The sequence below is a fragment of the Rhinolophus ferrumequinum genome, chromosome 9, assembly GCF_004115265.2.
Source record: "Rhinolophus ferrumequinum isolate MPI-CBG mRhiFer1 chromosome 9, mRhiFer1_v1.p, whole genome shotgun sequence".
Classification (NCBI taxonomy): domain Eukaryota; kingdom Metazoa; phylum Chordata; class Mammalia; order Chiroptera; family Rhinolophidae; genus Rhinolophus; species Rhinolophus ferrumequinum.
Window position 1 is genome coordinate 10148621 of NC_046292.1, and position 21653 is coordinate 10170273.

General features: G+C 50.0%; 1 protein-coding gene across 4 annotated transcripts in view; it reads left to right on the forward strand.

Annotated features, from left to right (window-relative positions):
- Nucleotides 1–21653, forward strand: part of TMEM51 (transmembrane protein 51) — a 53243-nt gene that overhangs the window by 20176 nt on the left and 11414 nt on the right. The window contains exon 1 of one of the 4 annotated variants that reach the window (XM_033115684.1): nt 13811–13829. The exons of the other annotated variants lie outside the window; for them this stretch is intronic. The gene's annotated coding sequence lies outside the window, so the exon portion shown is untranslated. Of the gene's footprint in view, nt 1–13810; nt 13830–21653 lie in introns of those variants that run through there. 4 annotated transcript variants of the gene reach the window in all.

Sequence of the window (21653 nt, forward strand, 5' to 3'; positions counted from 1 at the left end):
TTGTGGGGCTTACAGTCTCTGGCAGGAGGGAGGGTGACAGAGGTTCCTCAGGAGATGACACTAGTCCACAAAGCTTGTGGTAACGTTTACTGAGTACTCACTGCCGGCCAGGCCCTGGGTTGGTTACTGGGTCTGTCTGGGCAGTTTTGCTCAAGCCCCACCCACAACACTGCACTAAGGTGGGTGCTGTTATGCTGCCCAGATGAGGAACTGAGACTTGACCCACCCTCGCTTGGGGTACAAAGCTGAGCCTCCCTGGCTATGAGGGCTAAGCAAACGGCACATGAGGAAGTGAATTAAAGCTGAGACTGAAAGGAGGGCAAACACAGCTGGAAGAAAGTGGCTGCTTAAGCAGATACTTGAGAGAGTCATGCCCTGTGTTGCCAGGCCCCGAGGGTTGGGACTCAGTTGTTAGGAGTCACCAACGGCACCCCCAAACCTAAAGGGGAGCAAGATAAGGCCTGGTGCTGTATCAGTAATCATTGTGTTATAAAGGTTGCCCAGCATGGTGTTAAGTGCCCTACCCACTCGAGCTCCTGACTGACTGCTTTCTGGCAACTCCAGTAGAGAAACACTGCAGTTCCTTGTACCTTTTTACAGCTCAGCCGAGCAAACTTGCTCAAGTTCATCCAACCAGGAAGTGGTGTAGCTTGGAGGTGGACCTCGGACCTCCTAAGTCCGGAGCCTAACCCTGGCCTGATAATGCCTCCTTTGCAAAGGGGTTAGGACTTTGTGGAATTGTCCCACAGGCCACAGGAGGTGCAACAGGCACACAAGGCTGGAATTCCTGGGGCAGAGCCCTGAGGCAGTCTTGGTGGAGGAATAAGTCGGTCCCTGGTCCTCCCTGGCCCACTTTCACGCTGTGGCTCTTCCAAGTCTTACCTGTCCTTCTGGGTCCTTCCACCCCGCCTGTCTCTGCACCCACACGCCGGGCTGACTCCCAGGCTCTGCCTTGGTCCAAACTCCAGGATGAGGGTTCAAGGTTTTTGTGTGTATCCGGGAGCATTTGGGACACTTGCTACAAGCAGATCCATGGCCCCGCCCCAGATTCTGAGTCTGGAAGTCCACAGGGGGGCCCCAAAATCTGCATATTCAGCAAACCCCATTTTACCTCTGCAAGGTAGAGGATAAAATGGTCCTCGGATAACAGCGGGTCTCAAGTTATCACCCCCTCTGCTTTCTGACCGCATCTGCTGTCAGGAGGGAGGTGACAGAGGTTCCTCAGGAGATGACACTAGTCCACAAAGCTTGTGGTAACGTTTACTGAGTACTCAGTGCGGGCCAGGCCCTGGGTTGGTTACTGGGTCTGTCTGGGCAGTTTTACTCAAGCCCCACCCACAACACTGCACTAAGGTGGGTGCTGTCACCCACCCACTGCCACCTCTTTTCATACACCTCAGATTGCTTCATCTCTACTCCAGTATCAAGAGGTAGTGGCCGCATTTTACATAGGGGGAAAGCAAGACTCAGAACGGTGAAGCGACTTGCCTAAGGCCACCCTGCCAGACCCAGATTTTAATCAGCACCTTGCTTTACCGCCTCTGCTAAATTGGCATTGATGCCCTGGGAAACCCCAGGTGGGGTTTAGAGGAAGGGCTATGAATGATCTGTTTTCATCAACACATTCAATATGTCGGTCGCAGGAGGAAAGGGGGCATGAAACCCAGTCAAAGCCTTGGCAACCAGAATACTGCCTGCATTATCTTCATGGGCTTTTAAGCCCTGGTATGAACAGCTGACATCATTAAAACAAGGCACTGTGAAGGAAGATGTACTTCCATTTTCCTCATTTCACAGGTGGGGAGCTCAGAGAGGTTAAGTCACTTGCACAAAGACACACAGCTAATTGTGGAGATGTGGGGATTTGAACCCAGGCTCAGAGTCCTAAGAACTGCACAGTGCATCCTCTTATATAATTCAACATGTACGCGAGACAACTGGCATAGTGTCTACAGCATGATAGCTCTTCAATCCACAGCCAAAATCGGCTCAGCTTTCAAAGCTAAATGTGAATCAAAATGTGGAATGACTCAAGATCATTGGTTAGGAAGACTGATCCCTCTGTGACCCAGCGCAGGTCCTGTAACCTCTGGGGGCGTCTCACCTGGATAGAGGGCTCGAAAAAGATCAGGCTAGGGAATCCCACCCCAACCAGGCTGCTGCAGCACCTGAAGAGAGGGTAAAAATAAATGCTTTTCCCTGTGCCCTAGCAGTTCCACTCCTGGGTATTTATGGAGAGAAAGGCAAACATTTGCCCACTCAAAGACGCGCACACGAATGTCCACAGCAGCTTCGTGCACAGCAGCCCAGTGAGAAAATAGCCCCGGTGTCCATCAGCAGGTCAGCAGACAGCCTGTGGTATACCCACACAGTGGGCACTGCTCAAGATAAAGGCACCAAACGAACCGCAGAGACAGAGACAGACATGAACAAAAGCAGACATAAGAGCACACAGTGTATGAGTCCATTTATAGAAACCTCTAGCACAGGAAAAATTAACCTATAGTGACAGAAAGCAGATCAGTGGTTGCCTGGGGGGGGAGGGTGGGGGAAGGCACACACAGAGAACTTTCTGGGGTGATGGAAATGTCGTAGATCTTGATCTGAGCGGTGGTTACAACTCGTCAAACTGTACACTAAGGTCTGTATGTTTTCCTAGATATAAATTATACTTTAAACAAGTAAATGAGCAGATGCCTCCACACCAGCCCTGGCAGCTGAGAGTCAGCAGTCTTGGGTGGGGCCCAGGGTCATCTGTATTTTCAACAAGTGCCACAGGCAGCGTTGAACCCCAGCCTGGCGGGTACCCCCAGACTCTGATCACTAAAATCTCTTCTGGCCAGGACAGTTGAGTCTTTGAAGATGTCAAGCACTTACTTACTGTTAGTCTGTTTTTAAACATAAACCTAACTGGGGTCAAAGTCTGGTCCTGGGGCTGACACCCGATAATCGGCAAGACCAGCTCTAAGCCATGGACAAAACGCCCTCAGTTACCAGGCTGATCCTGGCCACGTGCTGGGCATCACAGGGTCTGCTATGCTGGGAACAGAGGGCAGGACTCCCATGCAGGGTTGCGGATGTCTGTCAGGCGCTGGGCATTAGGCAGAGCTAGACAGGTCCTCTCTGGGTTCTGTCTCCCTGGCTGCCCTCCAGGCGATAATGATTTTGGCTGTGGGTTGAAGAGCTGTTGTATTATAGACACTATGTCAGTTGTTTTGTGTGTGTGTGTTGAATTATATAAGAGGATGCATTGTGCAGTTCCCAGGAGCCTGGGCTTACAGTCAGCCTAGGCTCAAATCCCCACAATTAGCTGTGTGTCTTTGTGCAAGTGACTTAACCTCTCTGAGCTCCCCACCTTTAAAATGAGGAAGATGGCACTACATCTTTCTTCACAGTGCCCTGAGTATGGGAAGCATTTAATTAATGTTGGTTATTGTTATTGTTACCTAATTTAATCCTTATAATAACCCTGTTGGTTTAGGTGCTATTCTTATCCCCATTTTACAGAGCAACAACTGAGGTTCAGAGAGGTTAAGTCCCTCGCCCAAAGTCACACAGCTAGAAAATAGAGGAGCTGGAATTGAAACTTAGGTACACCTAACTCCTGATGCTTTTCACTGCACCACCCTGCCACCAGCTCTGTGGGATGGGGATCATTACAGAAGACCCCCGTGTACTACAAAGGGCATCCATCGCCAGTTGAGTGGGCGATGTACCCTTCTTCAAGAGGGCTCTGTGTATTGGTTCCAAAAGTAAGTTCAAATCCCATCTCTACGAGCTGTGGGACTTTGGACAAATTGCTTCACCACCTCAGTTTCCTCATCTGTTAAATAGGGGTGCTAATGCCACCTTGAAAGGCTGTTGTGAGGATAAAATGAGTCAATAGGTGTAGGACACACAGAATGGCACCCAGCACACGGTAAGCCCGTCATACGTCTCAGCTTTATTTCCTGTCCCCTGTGAAGTCACACACCTCTCTCGGTTCATGACTGAGCTGGGTGGAGCTCCAGGCTGCCCTAGGATGGGAGCTCGTCCTTCATGCCTTCAAGCAAGTGGCAGGACAGTCTCCAGGGCCACCTGTGGCAACAGGGGTAGCGAAAAGCCATTTTGAACCACCTCCAGGGAACCTGAGGGTCTGAGATTTAAACCCTCTGATGGATTCCCTCATGTTAAAAACTCAAAGCTTTGTTCCCAGCCTTGTCCCAGTTTCCTAACCGTCATGTTTACCCCGTTGGAAGAGATTCGGTCTGACAGCCGCCGTCACGTCTAAATGAACAGCAGGCTGCCTGCCGTCCTGACCCGGCTCTCAGACTGGACGGTGGGGTGACAGCAGGTGCTGGACAAGACCGAGCCCAAGGTGGACAAACAACCCTTTTGGTTGTTGATTTTGTGTGTCTGTTTTATTTATTCATTTTTTTCTGCCTGCATCTTGGGAACCAGTGTGGGTTTCTCAAACTGCTCTGTTTTGTTTGGATTGAAAACAAAAATAAAAGGCAAACCATCAAACCGTGACATCCAGCTGCCTTCATGAGACTCCCTGAGGGCTGGTTTATAAAGGAAACATGTCTGACGGCACTAGGCTGAAAGCAGAGTGGCCACACAGCACAGTACATCACTTCTGGATTCAGATCCCTGCTCTTGTCTTGGCTGTGTGACCTTGACCACGTGTCCATCTGCCTCTCTGAGCCTCAGTTTCCTCATCTGTGAAATAGGCACCCATCTCCTGGAGGCCGTTGTGACATCAAGCAGTGAAGGTCTCAGCATAGCGCATGGCAGGCACATGGTACAGACTCAATAAGCATGAGCAAAGGGGGTTATCGGTATGCCAGGACCACTCTGAGTTGTCATGTTCAAGTTCTAGGTCTCTAGGACTGCCTGTGTGACCTCGGGCCAGTTTCTTCACCTCCCTGAGCTTCAGGTTCTTCATTTGCAAAATTAAGACCCATGTTCCCAGTGTGAACGATTGTCCTGAGGATTATATTGAGGGAGGTCAGAATGAAGGCAGCCTAACACAAGCTCGTGCTCTAGAAATGGTAGTGATTGTGCGGACGATGTGACAATGGGGACACATGACCCTGACTCTCAGGGAGGTTGAGCCAGGCTGTAAGTGTCCCCCAAAGGGTCCTGGAGCTGTGATGGCAGGGGTACCTGGTACAGCCCTGAGCCAGAAGGGATGTGGTGGATGCTCCATGGAGTGAGGGAGAGGGCAGACAGGAAGGACCACAGAAGGAAGCTTCTAGATCACAAAAGATGGACAGTTACTGACCTGGTGGCTCTGACGGGAGCACATACCTGCCCAACAGAGGGCATACAAGTATCGACCGTTTCTTAGCTTGAGCGGCCGACCCTCATTGTCTTCCCTGTTGGGCTTGTTTCTGGAGGTAAAACGATTTATAGCAACAGTCTTTGGGAACGTATGGATGGACAGACCTCGCTTACACAGATTCCAAATACAAAAATATAATTTACCCAAAAAACACATGAAGGGATCGTGAGTCCCAGTAACACAAGTCTTTATTTTGTGGAAGTATTCACTAGCAAATTCTTTGCATTGTCCAGCACCTCTTGTGTATATAAACTGCTGTTTGATTTAAGAATAAGAGGGCAGGCTTGCTCAGTGACCGTGGGTATAGTCGCGGAGGCCAGATCACCGCCCGGCCTGGCTCCAGGTGGAACCCCCGCTCTGCCTGTTACCAGCTATGAGCCCTTGTGTCATGTTTTCGATTCCCTCATCTGTAAAGTGGGGATCATCATAATTTGTAACTCTCTCACCTCAGAGGTTTCATGAAGGATAAACAAGATAATCCATGTAAAGAAAATTTTCTGCCACATTGTAAGGGTGCCATACTTGCGGCTATTATTAATTACAAACATATTTGCAGAGTGCCTTCTCTGTGCCTGGTGCTGTCTGCCCTGTACCTGGCCTTGTAGAGCTCACTCTGGGGTATGAGACATGGGGAGAGAGAAACAAAATAGAACATGAACAGGATGGCTCCAAGCTGCCATCAAAGCTGTGTCCAAAACCATCTATGTTCTGTATCTGTTCCAAGATACAGAACCCCGTGGCGACTACTGGCAAACGTCTGGTTTGAAACACCTCAATGTGATAGTAACATTTAAGTGACAGATGAGAAGGAGCTGATGAGGGGTAGAGGGGCTGGAGCATCAGGTGGGGTTGGGGTGGACTGGAGCAGCTCTTTGCAGACTTTTATAAGCACCTGTGGAAATACAGGTCCTGATCCAGGAGATCTAAGTGGACATGAGATTCTGCTTTTCTCAGCAGCTCTGTAGTAGCTACCAAGGCTGCTGCCTCTCCCAGCCTCAGTTAAGTTGTCTGTAGAATGGGGTGAGAGGTAGGGTTATGGGGAGGATAAAATGAGATAATGCATGGAAATCATCCCAGGCCTGAGGAGCACAGCAGGTGGGTGCCAGATGAGCAGGGCTTTATTCCTGGGGGTGATGGGGAGCCATGGAGGGATCTTGAGTGAGGGTGGTGTGATCACATTCGCCTTTTGAAAAGACCTCTCGAAAAGCAATGTAGGGAGGGCTGGCCAGGAGGCCGGGAGGCCACGGAGGAGGTGTCTGTGGTGTGTACCCGGATGAGGTTTGAGGTTGGCCTGGATTAAGTCGGAGGTGGTGGGCCCTGCTGGGGCATGGCCTTTCCCCAAGGCCCTGCTTGCTGTGTCCCCTTTGTGCTTGGACAACCATTGGCATGATTGGAGGGAGGCAGGCATGCGGCCTGGCAACCCCGCTCTGGGGAGCTCTGTGACTTGGCCTCCCTGTGTGCACAGACCTTACGCAGGGCCAGCCCCTGTGATAGCTGCTGGGACAACAAAGGCCTGGCAGCTGTCCAGTGGGAGCGTGGGGCCCAGTGCCACAGTCACCCACCCTTCCAAAACATCTGCCCCCACCCGCCCCTCAGCCCCTCCCTTGCCTCATTAGGGATTAGGGACTCGGTCTTCATTCCTCCTGCTTTCATCCTCTGTACTCATTTCTTCCTCCTTGGTGCCGTCACTGTGTCCTCTCCAGTTTTGCTAATTTTTCTCTCCTTTGGATTGTTGATGCCGCCTTGTTCCTTCCTGCCTTCCTTCCCCAATATGTCACTGCTCCTAGTTTTTCCTTCTTTTGCCCCTCTTGGTCATGCGAGGCTGAGGGCAGAGTGCTGCTGACGGCTAGCTCGATGCCCAGCACACTACCTAGGCCATGGGGGAGAGAGATGGTGTCCCCTCGGGCTGTCTGCCTGTCCCCACGTGCCCTTCCAATGCACTCCCTTCTTCCTTCCCTTTTCCTGGGTGTGTATCTGCTTGCTAGATGTACTTTTAACCTTGGCAATAGCGTTTTCAAGGGCAGGCCTGCCTCTTCCGCCCTCTAATTCCAGCTCACCGCCTAGGCGTTCCCGTCCCAGTGATTTATGACACTACCTCTCGGCTGGCATGGTGGTGGCCCAGGGAGAGATTGGCCATCTGTCACAGCCCTCTGACTGTCTCCTTCCTCAGTCACTGCCACGGCCACAGGCCTCTCTTAGTGAGGGACCCAAACAGTCATGCTCAAAACATCCCCGTGGAGGAAAGAGACCCAATAGCTTGGAAATCAGGCCTTGACTCAGCCGCGCTTCGGAATGCCCGACTATGCAATCTGAGAGGACGGGGGACAGGTGGCGGCCGCTGCCCCTCTGTCAGCACCGAGCTCACCTCAGAAAAGGGAGGGTTGGGGGCAAGTGGTAGTTTTGTTTTGTTTTGTTTGTTTTAGTCATTATTTTAATTTTTTTAATGAGGCAAAAGAGGGTACGATTAGTTCATACAACTGAAACACTGGTAGGTCTAGCTGGATTCACGGGTTTAAGTGGTGTCCCCTGGGGTCCAGTTCACGGTCCACCTCAGCCCTCATTTCCTCCATGCTGGCTCCCTCCTCTGAGAGCCTTGTGAGGACCAGATGGCCACCAGCAGCAGGGCTACTTCCTGTCCTTCAACAAATCCAGCAGGGAAGGCAGCGATGCCCACCCCCCGCCCCCCAGCATTTCCTCCACAGTGAAGAACTGAGTTTTATTGGTTCTGGTTGGGCTGGGCCCGCCTTTTGGGAAATAGAAATATCTCATTGGCTAGGCCTGGTCATACCCAGGCTTAGAGCCTGGAGAAGGGGACCTGGACCCTGGACCGGCACCCAGGACGGCCACTCAGCACCTACACACTGGGGCAGGTAGCCATGGGCAACCTGGCTCGCCCAGCCCAATGTGGCCCATCCCCCGGGGCCCCCAATGACCCTCCTTGGGAGTGACTAGTACAATAAGCTCTGAACAACTTTTTCTGCGATAATGATAAGCATCCCCCAGATTACCTGTGTGGGATTTTCCTATTGATGTTGGACTTTTCATAAAGAGGACATACCTGCAGGGTGTCTAGTGCTGGTGGTTTCTCTGAGATGTTCGTTGCTGGTTCCCCCAGCCCCTCGACTACTACGGAGCGTGTTGTGGGTGCCCAGTTAGTGTCTGTGGAAGGAATGCCTGGAGGGAGGCAGCAAACCAGAGTTTGGCAGCCTTGCTCAGGACCCCCAAGGCCCACCCTCGCCGGGCAACAACATCCATCCATGCCCAGCTTGTTGGGGGCACTCAGGAAATAGCAGCTATTGTGTCATCATCATTATTGTTATTTGTTGTTGTGATTCTGTGACTACATGGCAGATGTCATTGGTCAGCCTTGAAGTTTCTCCCAGCCCAGGGAGCAACCTGGACCCTTGCTGACCCTCACCCCCTGTGGCTGCTGTGGCTTCAGTTATCCCATTCTGTGCCAAAATGTGTGGAATCGCGATTCCTCAGCTGATGTGTAGATCTAAGCACCCTGCTGGGTAGATCAGAGATCCAACTTCTCAGATGTTTAATAAACTCCTGTGTTGTCCAGGCGCCTGGTGGGGAGAGACTGTGTGGCATAGTTCCCTGCCTGAGGGACGGGGGACACGACTGGAATACCCACACACACTGGAGATCATGACACCTGCTGTGGGGCTTCCAGGCGGACGATCCGGGTTTGAATCTAGGCAGCCCCGGTTACAGCCTGTCGTCTCTGACTGGTCGCTGTGTTCGGCCTCCTTCCCTCCTCTTACAGGGGGGACAACAGCCAGGGAGCGTTTTGATGATTTGGGCTACAGAAATAATGTGCAAAAGTGTCCAACTCGGGGCCTGGGCCCAGGAGTGGCTCTGAGCATGGGGATTGAATCTCAACCTCCAACACTGTGTTGTGGCCACTTGGAGAGGGGCAGGGGCAGTCCTTGGACCTGAGACAGGGCCCAGGCAGCCCTGTGAGCCCTGAGTCACAGGAGCTGAACGGGGTGGTGGACAGGCAGAGGGTCAGCACTCTGGGCAGGTTCCTTAAGACTCTGGTATTCATTTCTCTTTGCCACTGAGTGATCTGGGACAGCCCCGCACCCCTTCCATCTCTGCCATGAGCAATCCTCTGCTTCTGACATTGGATAAAGGAGTACCTTGTCCATGGAAGCAATGTGTAGACATTTAAAAAACTCATTCTTTTTAAAGCATGGCTTGGGGTGGGTGAAAGGCAGGATTTTAGAGGGACTCTGGACTCAGACCATCTGGATCACGTCTCACTCTGCTACTTATTAATGCAAGACTTTGGGCAAGTTACGTAATCTCCCTGGGCCTCACTGTCTGCATCTGTAACATGGGGATGATGGTAGTGTCTTCTTGAAGATTAAATGAGATAGCCCAGGCTCTGAGTAAGCAGTCAATGCATGTTCACTGTTCTCACCATGATTTAAAGACGCATGCTTTTGAAAACAAAAGGTCCTCTTTTGTAAAATGGGCAATCCCACCAATTTGTAACCTGACACACATTGTCTATATCCAGATACACCTGAATCTCCAAGAGCCTTGCTGTTAGGTACCAGAGTGGGGATTCTTATCCTGAAAGAAAGTCGTAGAAGGCCAGTAATCTCCTGAAATTGTGCAGGATTGTGCCTAGCGCCCTTGTGGTAGGCTGGATAGTGAAATTGTTAATAAATAATCACTCACACACACACAAAGATGTCCACCTCCCAATCCCAGAACCGGTGGTTGTTATGTCACCTTCTATGGTAAAAAGAGTCATATGACCCAGACGGGCATCATTTCATCACAAGAGTCCTCATAAAAGGGAGAAGGAGATGTTACGATGGAAGCAGAGATAGGAATAAAGTGCTCTGAAGATGGAGCCAGGAATGCAGGCAGCCTCAAAGCTGGAGAAGGCACGGGGAGGATTCTCTCCTGAACCCTCCAGAAGGAATGCAGCCCTGACACCTTGATTTCAGACTTCTGGCCTCCAGAACTGTAAGAATGACTCTGTGTTGCTTTGAGCCACTAAGTTTGTGGTAATTTGTCACAGCAGCAACAGGAAAGGATTACAGCCCTTCTCGGGACAGGATCCGTGGTGTTTATCAGATTGTCATCTGTGGTAACAGGCAGGTGGTGAACAGTCACTGGTCCGGAGCAGCCCACCTGGCCCCAGAAACCCCTGCTGGGTGTTACGACAGCCCGTCCCCCTGCTCCCGGACTCCATGTCCCTCTATAGAGCACCTGAAATGCCAATACACTCTTCATCAGTAATTTCTTCTCTGGAAAGGACTCTGAGAAGCCCCACAGGACAGTCGGAGCCCTCACTCTGGGGGTTCCTAAATTAGGGCCATTGCAGGTACCCCTGGAACATGCCTCCCCTGGTCCTTCATCACAGCTGACGCCGGCTCTGGAGCTCCCTCTCCAAGGGGCCATGCCTGTCTGAATGGGGGACTGGCTTGGTTCTGGCAGTGGGATCGTAGAGGCACTTCTGTTTGGGGATAAACCTCGTAGCAGCCGCTTGAGGCCACAGCCTGGTGCCTAGCGTGGGTTTATCCTTCTTCACACACCCCAAAATCTCAACAGCTTCGTGGCAGAGCCCTCCGGCCTCCACATCTCCCCAGGTTTCCCACACACGTGGCAACAGCAGCTAGCAGTCTGCCCGTTCTGTGCCGGACCTGGCGTAGGTATGTCACTGGATCCTCAGAAGCAGCATCGTCCTGTTACAGATGAGGAAACTGAGGCTCATGAGGTGAAGGACATTGCCAGGGGCCTACAGGACTAAACCAAGGTCGGACAGATTCCAAAATCCGTGTATTTTCCACAATACCACTATGTTGTGCTATTCAGTCTTCATTTATTACGCTCCTCTTGCATGTTCCAGGCCTGTTCTGAACTCAAAGTCTAGAAAACAGAAAAAAACCGACAAAAATTCTGACCCTGGAGAGCTATCCAATAGGAATAGAATGCAAGCCCCAGTGTAATTTTAAATTTCCCGGTAACCACATTTTTTTACAAATACAAAGAAGTAGGCAAAATAAATCCTGTGTTTTATTTAACTCGATGCATCTGAAATATATCGTTGCAGTATGGAATTAATTAAAAATGGTAATGAGCTATTCTTTTGTCCTACGAAAGCTTTGAAATCTGGTGCATATTTTATACTTTTACAGTACATCTCAGTGCAAACTGGCCACATTTCAGGAGCTCAATGGCCACATGTGGCTAGTGGCTATTGTATATGACAGAGTAACTCTCTCTTTTTTTTTTTTAATCGGGTAAGTGGAACAGGACTTTATTGGGGAGCAGTGTGTACTTCCAGGATTTTTTTTTCCAAGTCAAGTTGTTATCCTTTCAATCTTAGTTGTGGAGGGTACCATTCAGCTTCAAGTTGTTGTCCTTTCAGTCTTAGTTGTGGAGGGTGCAGCTCAGCTCCAGGTCTAGTTGCTGTTGTTAGTTGCAGGGGGCGCAGCCCACCATCCCTTGCGGGACTCGAGAAGTCGAACTGGCAGCCTTGTGGTTGAGAGCCCACTAGCCCATGGGGGAATCGAACCGGCAGCCTTCGGGGTTAGGAGCATGGAGCTCTAACCGCCTGAGCCACTGGGCCAGCCCCTTGACAGCGTAACTCTTGCAGAAAGCAACTTCAGGCAGCGAGCTGGGTGTGACTGGTGTCACACCACCCAGTGGCACTCAATAGCTATCAGTCCATTACTACCACATCCAGCTTGGGATTACACTGGCCACACTCAGCCCTGTGGCTTCCTCTGGCTACGTTGTTATGGAAGTAGGGAACCAGTATTTCTTTGTGGGGTGGTGCGTGGAGGTCCTGGGCCTCAGCTCAGAAGATTGGGTTAATCCAGCCCTTACTTTGTACCATATCACCATCAGTGGTCCATGTAGGACCCCTGTCTTGTTTTATTATTGTGGTTATTATTTCATTCCCTTTTTCTCGCCTCCCCCACTCCATTTTTCCTTTGCTCTCAGGGCAACCATCCCAGGGGCGTGGAATGCCTAGGAATGCAGGTGCTACCCCTGGAGCCAGAGTTAGGGTCAAATCCCTGGACTGAGAAAGTGAGGCCCTTGCAAATGGAAATCAGGGCGCTATTGTACCAGGAGTGGGAGCTGGGTGGGTCTGACAGCATCCTTTGAACTTGTCTAGGGTGCTTGAGGCTGACAGTGGCCCCTCCCTGTTTGCACCTCCTTCTGGAACCTCTGGACTGTGCAGAAGCTGTGCTTCTGGCTCCCTGGCCTCTCTGCCTAAGGAGCCCTTCTCAGCTTCCTTACCAGGATGCCCTCTTTTCCGTCTGGCTCAGGCTCTCGGAAAGCCTGTTCCTGCAAAGACTGCATCCCGACCAGTGCTCCCCTGACGAACATTTTCTCTGCGTATTATCTCTTCGGGAAGATGTCATTATTGCCATTTTACAGGTGAGGAAATATGACTCTGCGGGGTGTAAGGGACAGCTAGTTAAGTGAAGGAGCTGGCGCCAGTACCAGAGTCCTTGCTTTGCACTGTCATGGTCCTTCACTTCCTGATCCATGCGTGCCTCTGTCACCAAGGGCCTCCAGCTCTGAAACTTTGTGCCTTTGCCTCACAGAGCTGCATCTGCCCACAGCCAGCCTTCTGGTCTATGTAATATAATCACCTTCATCCTGTCCCTTTTGCCCTATTTTCTTGGCCAGAAGTAAGGCACAGGTCTCTCCCACACTCAAGCAGAGGGTCACTCACAGATCGTGAAAACACCGGCAGGTGGGGACCATAGGGCCACCTTAAGGGTCAGTCTGCCACACCCTCTCTCTGGTTATCTTTTCTTAACAGCAGGATGGGAGAGTATACTCAAGGGGACCTGCTGTATGGCTCTGAGCAAGACCTCAGTTTCCTCATCTGTGACATGGGGTAACACCATCTGGCTCTTGGAGTTCTTGTGATGATGATTAAATAAGGTCGTATAGGTAAAGCTTTCAGCACTGTCCTTGACATAGCAGACAGTCTTATGAATAATAACAAATTCGCTGTTACTCTTCACCAGGCCTGGGCTGGTTTAGGTGACAAAATCCCTAAGTAACAGTAGATTCAATAAAATCAACCTTTATTTTTCTCCTGTGTAAACAGAGTCCAGATGTCAGCGGTGTAGGGCTGGGAGGCCAGCTGTGTGATCACCAGGGACCTAGACTCCTTCTGTCATATTGCTCTGCTTGCCTTTACCTCATGCTCCTGCATAGCTGCTGAGCTCCAGCCATCATATCTGTACTACAGCCAATAGGAAGGAGGACATGGCAAAAAAAAAAAAAAAGACATGTCATGTCCCTTCCACTTAAGAACCCTTCCTGGATGTCCTCCCTGATACACACTTCTGCTTACTCGTATATCCCATTGGCCAGAACTTAGTCATGTGGCACAGCTAGCTGCCCAAGAGGCTGGATAAGGCTCTCTTTATTCTGAGAAGGCACTGGAAGAGCATCAGTTTTCTTACGATAAAGGAAGGGAAGAGTGGATGTTGGGACCCATGAGCAGGTAAAACCACCTTACCTAGACTATCAGGAGAGTAAGCTGGCACCACCTTCTCTTCTTTCTCTCCCTCTAGCTCAGATAGGAGAATCAAAACTCAGGAGATGAGCTGTGCTTGGAGGTGAGCTATGTCCTGGAGGTGACATCTCACCCCAGACAGCTGTCTCTGGAGCTTCTCCAAGGAGGTCTTCACATTTTCCAGCACTTAGCTGGGCCCTGAATGACGTTTACAGATCAGAATGGTAGAGAGGAAGGACAGCCGAGACGTACCCTGTGAAGTCCCTGAGAAATCATTTGTACCCCAGGAGTATCTCCGGGGCTTAACTGTAAATGATGAGGCCACATGTTGGCTGCAAAGAAAGCAAAAGGAGTCTTTTTTAGTTCCCAGGAGCTTTAGGGTTAGGGTTACGGTTAGGGTTCGGGTTATCCAAATGTCATCCTTCCCTTGATGTGCTATATCTCGGCACTTACTGTATTCCCAGTGCTGTGCACTTAGCATGGATGAAACCTTCATTCCACATCCCTATGAGGGCGACACTGCCTGTTCTAATCACCACTGGACAGGGGGATATTCCATTCCAACCCTCACTCAGACTGTGCCTCGACCTCTCTGTAAAGTGGGGGTTACGATAGTACTTGCCACAGGCTGCTGGGGAGTAACAGTGGAGAAGATGTTGGAAGCACTGGCCGTGCCGTGGAGGCCGTAAGCACTCGGCCAAGAGGGGTTCTCATTGCATTTCCCATTGTGAAAGAGGTGCCCAGCCCCCCAAAGCAATCCTGCGACTCCCGGGCTCTTACTCTCCTCCCCGTCTCCTGGAGGCTGCCCCGTTTTAACTTTAATTCCAGTTTTATGATTAAACATTCCAGCGTCAATTATTTACAATACATCCAGATGAATATCAGGTAGGCAGGGGCCTGAGTGACTCACAGGGAAAGTTGGTTTTTATGGAGGGGAAACGACACAAAGGAAAACAAGGAATTCTACCTCCTGACACAGAGACTGAGGTCGGCCTCTGGAGGGCTTCCAGCAGCCAGGGCGTGGGGAGGGGGCTCTCCGTGCGCATGGGGTGGGGGGCTGGGAGGCAGTGGGAGTAGGGGACTGGAAGCATGCTAGCTCTGGAGTCAGATGTACCTAGTTTGAATCTTTGCTGTGCCATTGCTGTGTGACTTTGAGCAGGTATCTTAACTTCTCTGAACTTCAGTTTCCTCATCTGTGAAATGGAGATTATTCTAGAAACGTTCTCATTAGGATCCTTGGGAAATTTAAATGTGGTAATAAATAATAATTATATTAGACAATTATGATAATTATATTAAATAAATAATGGTGATAATCATTAATAAATATTTTATAAGATAAATAAAATATACTAAATTTTACAAATAAAATATTAATAATAATAATAATAATGATAATGATAAATGCATGGAAAGCATCCAGCACAATGACTGGCACTTAGGAGAATATTCACTGTTGTTGCTATAATTCCAAAATGTAACAGTTGGAAAAAGAACTGGATGTGACAAGTGACTTCCTGAAAATCGGAAGTAGGAGGAAACGTGGAACTCAAGAAAGCAGCTCTTGCTAAAATGGTTCAAGTAGACATTGGAGGTAGAAAGGGAAAGGAGGGGGCGGGGAGAGGGCTGGACAAGGTCAGCTGTGTTCCAAAAGAGCTCTTGGCAGAAGGTTTGGGAACTGCTTCCATGGCGGCAGCGTCACTGTGGCTAAAAAAGAAAATGTCCAGATATGGGCAGGATAAACTTTCTCAAACTGTGTCCTAATCTCCAGAATCAGGGCCGGTCTGATACAGGCCTGGGAACAAGGAGGGCTTTGCTTCTGCAGGATTCGTCGGCCCACAGAGATCTGCCTGTCTCCTCAACACACCTCTAGTTTTGGTTAAAAGCCCCTCATCGAAGGACACAAAATAAACATCTCGCTGGTTTGGTCCTGAGGGAACTATAGTGTGAGCCACCAGGAAAGCGGAGTGCCTGTGGATACAAGCGTGCCTCTTATCATAGTTTTTATCCCAGCAAAGTCAGCTCAAGTGCAAACTTGGCTCACTAGCAGAATCCTGGGTTAAAATGTAAGTGGGGTAGAGGAAATCCAGGTTGCCCAACCTCCCTCCAATCTGACCACACGAGACATGGGTGCAAAATTCACCACGTAGTTGGTTTTTATCAGGATTAAGGAACGGTGCCCAGCTAAACCAACTATTGGGTGAGTCAGTGTTGGCAGGTGCCATAGAAAGGTATGAACATGAATGCTGCCTCTTTTTGTTTCCTATAACAAATTACCCCAAACTTGGTGGCTGAAAACAACACAAGTTCATTCTCTGGATGTTCTGGAGGTCAGAAGTCCACAGTGAGTTGTATACGCTCAAGTCAGCAGGTGGACAAGGCCAGGTCCTTCTGGAGGCTCTAGGGAGAGTCGGTGGCCTTGTCTTTTCCACCTCTAGGGGCCACCTGCATTCCTGGGTTTGTCCCCTCCTCTCATCATGCCAGCCTCTTGTTTCCATCATCACATCTCTTACTTCCTCCTTTGACCGTTTTGCTCCCTCTTATAAGGACACTTGTAATAATAATAATTGCACCCACCTGGATAAGCCTGCCTACTCTCCCCATCTCAAGGTGCTTAACTTAATCACATCTGAAGAAGTCCCTTCGCCATTTAAAATAACAGCCACAATTCCAGGGATTAGGGTCTGACTGTCTTTGGGGGCCGACTCTGCCTACCAATGCCTTTCCCCAAGTTCTGAGAAACACAGGGTAGCGAGCAGAAAACATCTCTTGGCTGGACCCCAGATTTTTCTCTGCCCCCAGCTTGAGTGGCCTTGAATTAGCCCCTCCCCGCTCCCAGGCCTCTGTAAAGATGGATGGATGTTCACCTGTCCCCACAGGTCTGTACGTGACAGCTAACACATTTAGAGCAGTTCTTCTCTGCCAGGCACTGGGTGACGCCCTGTACTGCATTCACTCACTGCTTTTTCAGCCTTACTGTCCCTGGAAACTGCCTGGCAGTCCCCTGCCTCCAGGCCTTTGTTCTGTGGGTTCCCTCGACCTAGAATGTCCTCCTCCCAAACATCCATAGGGCTCCTTCCCTCCCTCGCCTCCTGAGCTTTGCCCAGGTATCGCTTTTTTCCATGGCTGTGTTCCCCCACTACTGTATTTGACATCATGGCTCCCGGCACTCCCTAGCACCCGGCCCCAGCGTCATCGTCTTCTTTAGCCTGACATTCGGTAGGATGGTCTCTGTTAGGCTGGTTGTCTGTGAGCTCCATGGGACAAGGCCTCCTGGCTGCTTTGGTCATTCCTCTATCCCCATCACTTAGAGAGGAGTCTGGCACATGACAGGTGCTCAGTCACTATTTTGTTGAATGAATGAATAAACACCTGAAACTCAAAACTTGGAGCTCGTAATGCATAACAACCCAGCAAGGTAGATCCTGGTACAGTTCCCCTCTTACAGATGAGGCCACAGAGGCTGAGTGAGGTAAGAATTAACTTGTCTAGGTCGCTATTAAGTAGAAGACCTGCGATAATGAACGCAGCCTCTGGGCCAGCACCCACACTGGAAATGCCACTACATGGGGGCGGCGTGGAGGCTCAGACAACCTCTGTGGTCCCTGACTTCCGAAGTTCTCTCCTCTGCTCTCCTCTTTTTGTTGCAAAAATGCCTCTTGGGGAGGAGGAAACACATGAATCAAGTCGGTGCCCAAACGGCCTGCTATGCCAGGACAAATGCTGTGTCCAGATGGTGCCCAGGGTCCCAGGAGCCTCGTGGGCAGCCAGCTCCCTGACCAGGAGCAGGCAGTGCTTCAGCCTCCACTCCCACCTCCCCAGCCTCGGGGCTGAGCCCAGAAGGAAGAGCTCCTGGTCCCAGGAAGGTCAGCTATGCCATCGCACTAGAACTTCCTCCTCGTGCCCACCCGGGAAACCTCAGGGGTGGGACCGTCAGGTCCGCCCTTAATAACAGGGATTGGCCCTGCCTTAGTTTTCGTTAAGTTTGGCTGGGAGGCTGGTTTTCTGTTGCCCCCATGGATGAGGAAGGCCTGAACAAGGAGACTACTACACAGGGCCACCACGGAGAAGCTGTGAGACCTGGGGCAAGTTTCTCAACCTCCTCAGTGTATTTAGTGATAACATGGACAAAGTGGAGGAGAATCGTACCTCCCCTGTGTGGCGGTTGGCAGAACAAATGAGCTAACCCATGCAAAGCATTTAGCGTGAGCCCAGCGTGCAGTTGGCCTCCGGGCAATAGTAGCAGATACTTCTTCTGTTGCTGACGGGGTGCTGGACCGGCGGGTTGGGGCTGGGTGGTGGTCAGCACCTGTGCTCAACCTTGTTTGCCAGGCTGAGAGGCCATGGTGGCTCATCCCAGAGCCTAAGAGAAGGACCATGGTGTCAAAGTCACTTTGAGTTGACGGTGACAGGCGCTCTGGCTGCTGCCCTCCTCCCACGAGTACCAGACTATCCTGGAAGGGAACATACAGAGCTGTCACATTTCCCCAGACATATTGAACGTGGCTAGAGCCTCGAGACTGGGTCCCCGGTGCCAACCTTCTAAATAGGGTCACACACCAGCCACCGGCTTAGAGCAAGACACTGCATCAAGCTCCCAAAGAAAAGATGCTTGGTTTTGTTAACTTCCTCCTGTTGATGGCTCCCGGCGTCTTCAGAACGAGTTTGCGCTCCTTAATTTCACCAACGCGTAAATGGATTCGCAAGGAGCCTGGAGATGGCAGGTCTTATAAAATTCACCCGTGTCTTATGTTGGAGACGGAGAAGCTGCCTCTTTTCTCTGCAGGAAGTAGAGGTGGGAGATGTCCTCAGCCCCATCGCGCTGCCATTTCCCAGGCTGCACCCTTTCCCCTGGAATACCTTAATCTCCTCCTACCCCCAAACTCCACCCAAGGAAAGTGGGTGTTCAGTTCCCTGCAATGCTGCTGCTTTTTCTTTCCTCTGCCCGCCCCCTTTAAATTGAATTTCTGCAGGCTCATTATCCGTGACCCACTTTAGCAGTACTGCTGAGCGGTTAAAAGCATGGGTTTTTATATCAGACATACTTTCTCCCTGCCTCGTCGTAGACCTTGGGCAAGTTACTTTACCTGTCTGAACCTCAGCATCTTTACCTACAAAATAGAACTAATAGCTATTAAGTGATTATGCGTGGACCGAACTTAGCAGAGGGCCTGGCAGTCGGCATTCAACACTCATTCGCTCTTACCCTGATGTTGACTGCCCTCCTGTGATGACCTGTCTTCCTGCGGCGCGGGGCTCTAAAAGCAGGTCTCACACATCTGTGTCCCCCAAAGCCCCTGGCACACAGTACAGGCACAGTTATTGTTGGAATCAAATTCTTCTTTAAAAAGCCATTTTGAAAGAAATGCACACCAGTTGCCCCCTGTGCTTTTGCGACGAAACGTCTGCAAGGATAGACTGTGATGCTCATTTTTGGCCTGTGCCCTGCGCAGGGAGTAGCCCACAGGAACTCCGCCCTGAGGGAATTGATGTCGTGCAAGGGACGGGGGTGGGCTTCGAAGTCAGCTAGATTTGATTGTGAATCTTGACTCTGCTCCTTACACCTGGGCAACCTAAGGCAAGTTACTTAACCTCTCTGAGACGCAGAGATAGGGGGGCTAGTCATTCTTGACAGGTGGCTGTGAGGATTGGACGAGTTTAGAAAGGGTGCCTGATTCATGGTGTCATGAAATCAGTAATGCTGATTTCATTATTGCTACTGCTGCTACTTTTACAACCATGTGCCGCTTAATGACAGGGTACGAGCAATGCGTCATTCGGCTATTTCATTGTTGTGCGAACATAGCGGAGTGCACATATACAACCTCAATGGTCCAGCCCACTGCACACCTGCTGGATGGTCCCGTCTACTGCACACCTGGGCTACAAACCTGTACAGCGTGTCACTGTACTGAATGCTGCAGGCGGGTGTAACACAGTGGTAAGTATTTGTGTATCTAAACATGTCTAAGCATAGAAAAGGTACAGTACAAAAGACAGAAAATGGTTCACCTGTGTAAGGCACTCAGGATGAACGGAGCCTGCCGGACTGGAAGTGCTCTGGGGGGGGTGGTCAGTGAGTGAATGGGGAGTGACCGTGACGGCTGCGGACGTCACTGTACACCACGGAAGGCTTTATAAACTCTGCCCCACAAGCCCACCCCCTGCCTCCTTCCGACAGGGTCAGAAGTAGAACATCGAAGCTGTCAGCGCTGCTCCAGGAACGGGGCTGTGGGCTGGGCTGGTTGGAAATATCGAGGAGAAAGTGGCTGGGTGAGGCGTCCGTCACCTAACAGTGACTGTCAGGAGGGAGTGAAAGGTGGCCTGAGGATCAGTAGCAATAAGAAATCAAGATGGAAAGAAAGGAACACAGGGATGGTCATGCAGTGTGGTTTGGGCTATCGCGTCCTGGAGCAGTGGTCAGAGTAAGGAACTTTGTGGTGGTATTCATAAAAAAGAGGGTGTTTAACACGGAGAGGGTGTAGAACTGAGGACTCATTAGACTTGGGTCATTTGTTTTTGGTTCTGTTGACCCTCTTTAGCATAAAATGCTCTCTCTCTGCCACTGAATTGTGGAAGAAATAAAACTCAGCTGTGCTTTACACCAGCACAATCTGCAAATATTTCCAGAGTCAGGGACAGGCTGGCTGCACACGACCACAGAGCTCTCACTAAAGTGGCCGCGGCACTTAATACGTGTTAAGGGAGCTCCTGCGGACCTGTGTTCCTGTGCAGGATCTTCGGTCCTCGACAAAGAATTTACAGCAGCGTGCTCTGAAGACCATCAAGCTAGATCTGGGGGGGCTGTGGCACCCTCTGAATACGTAGTCCTGGGGGACAGTGCTGAAACAGGTCCGTGGCTGGCTGACTGGGATGTCATCGGTGCACTCAGAACTGAGGTGCTGTCAGTAGGGTTTACAAATTCCCGACATTTTGGAACCTTCGGGAATCAGGAACGGGAAATCTTATTTCCCGACCATTCTCGAGAATTCCCGAAATAGTCTTTTTTATTTAATTTTCGTTGATCATCTGTAACAATGGCTGTAGCAGTAAATGTTAACAAACAGAAAAGCCGTACAGAAGATGGGGCAACCGGGGTTCGTGGCCCCAGGCGATTTTTAAAATGAAACGTTAAGAAACATAGAGCATTAATTGCCCAATCAGACAATCGTGATCTTCGCTTTGTAACAAATATACTTGATGTGGAAAATTTTCTTTCATTTTCTGTAGACGTTGGTTGAATTGTTATGAGTGCATCTAAAAGCATCTTCAAGTTGGGAGTGAGAGAACGTGTTGCTTCATATAAGCTCATTTCCTTTCGTAGAGAAGCAAATATTTTGTCTGCATGCATAGGGCTGGCTTTGATGTCAAAGTTGACACAGCTTTAGTCAATTCACACTACAGATCAGATTCTGATTTAATGTCAGAACTCTCTGTAAGGACATCCTTTATTTCTGCTCTTGGAATTTCTTCTGCTGTAAATGTTCCTTTAAAAAGTCTTTCCATTAATGACTTCGCCAATCGTCCAACTTCACTCTTACTTGACAAGGCAAAAAATTCATCCTCTTCCATCTCTCATAGACAAGTAACGTTGCTCAAGTACTTTGTGAGAGACACAAGATCTCTGTTTCTACATTTAACCAATTCAAATTTTATTTCCTTTAAAAACATTACGAAAACATTAAGAAAGACCTATATTGTGCAGCGAATATTTATAGCTAAAAAGTGCCACCAAACATTATATGAGATTGGAAATTACTGTAATACTGGAATAAAATATTAGCAGTGCAAATTGTTTTTAAATAGACTGAC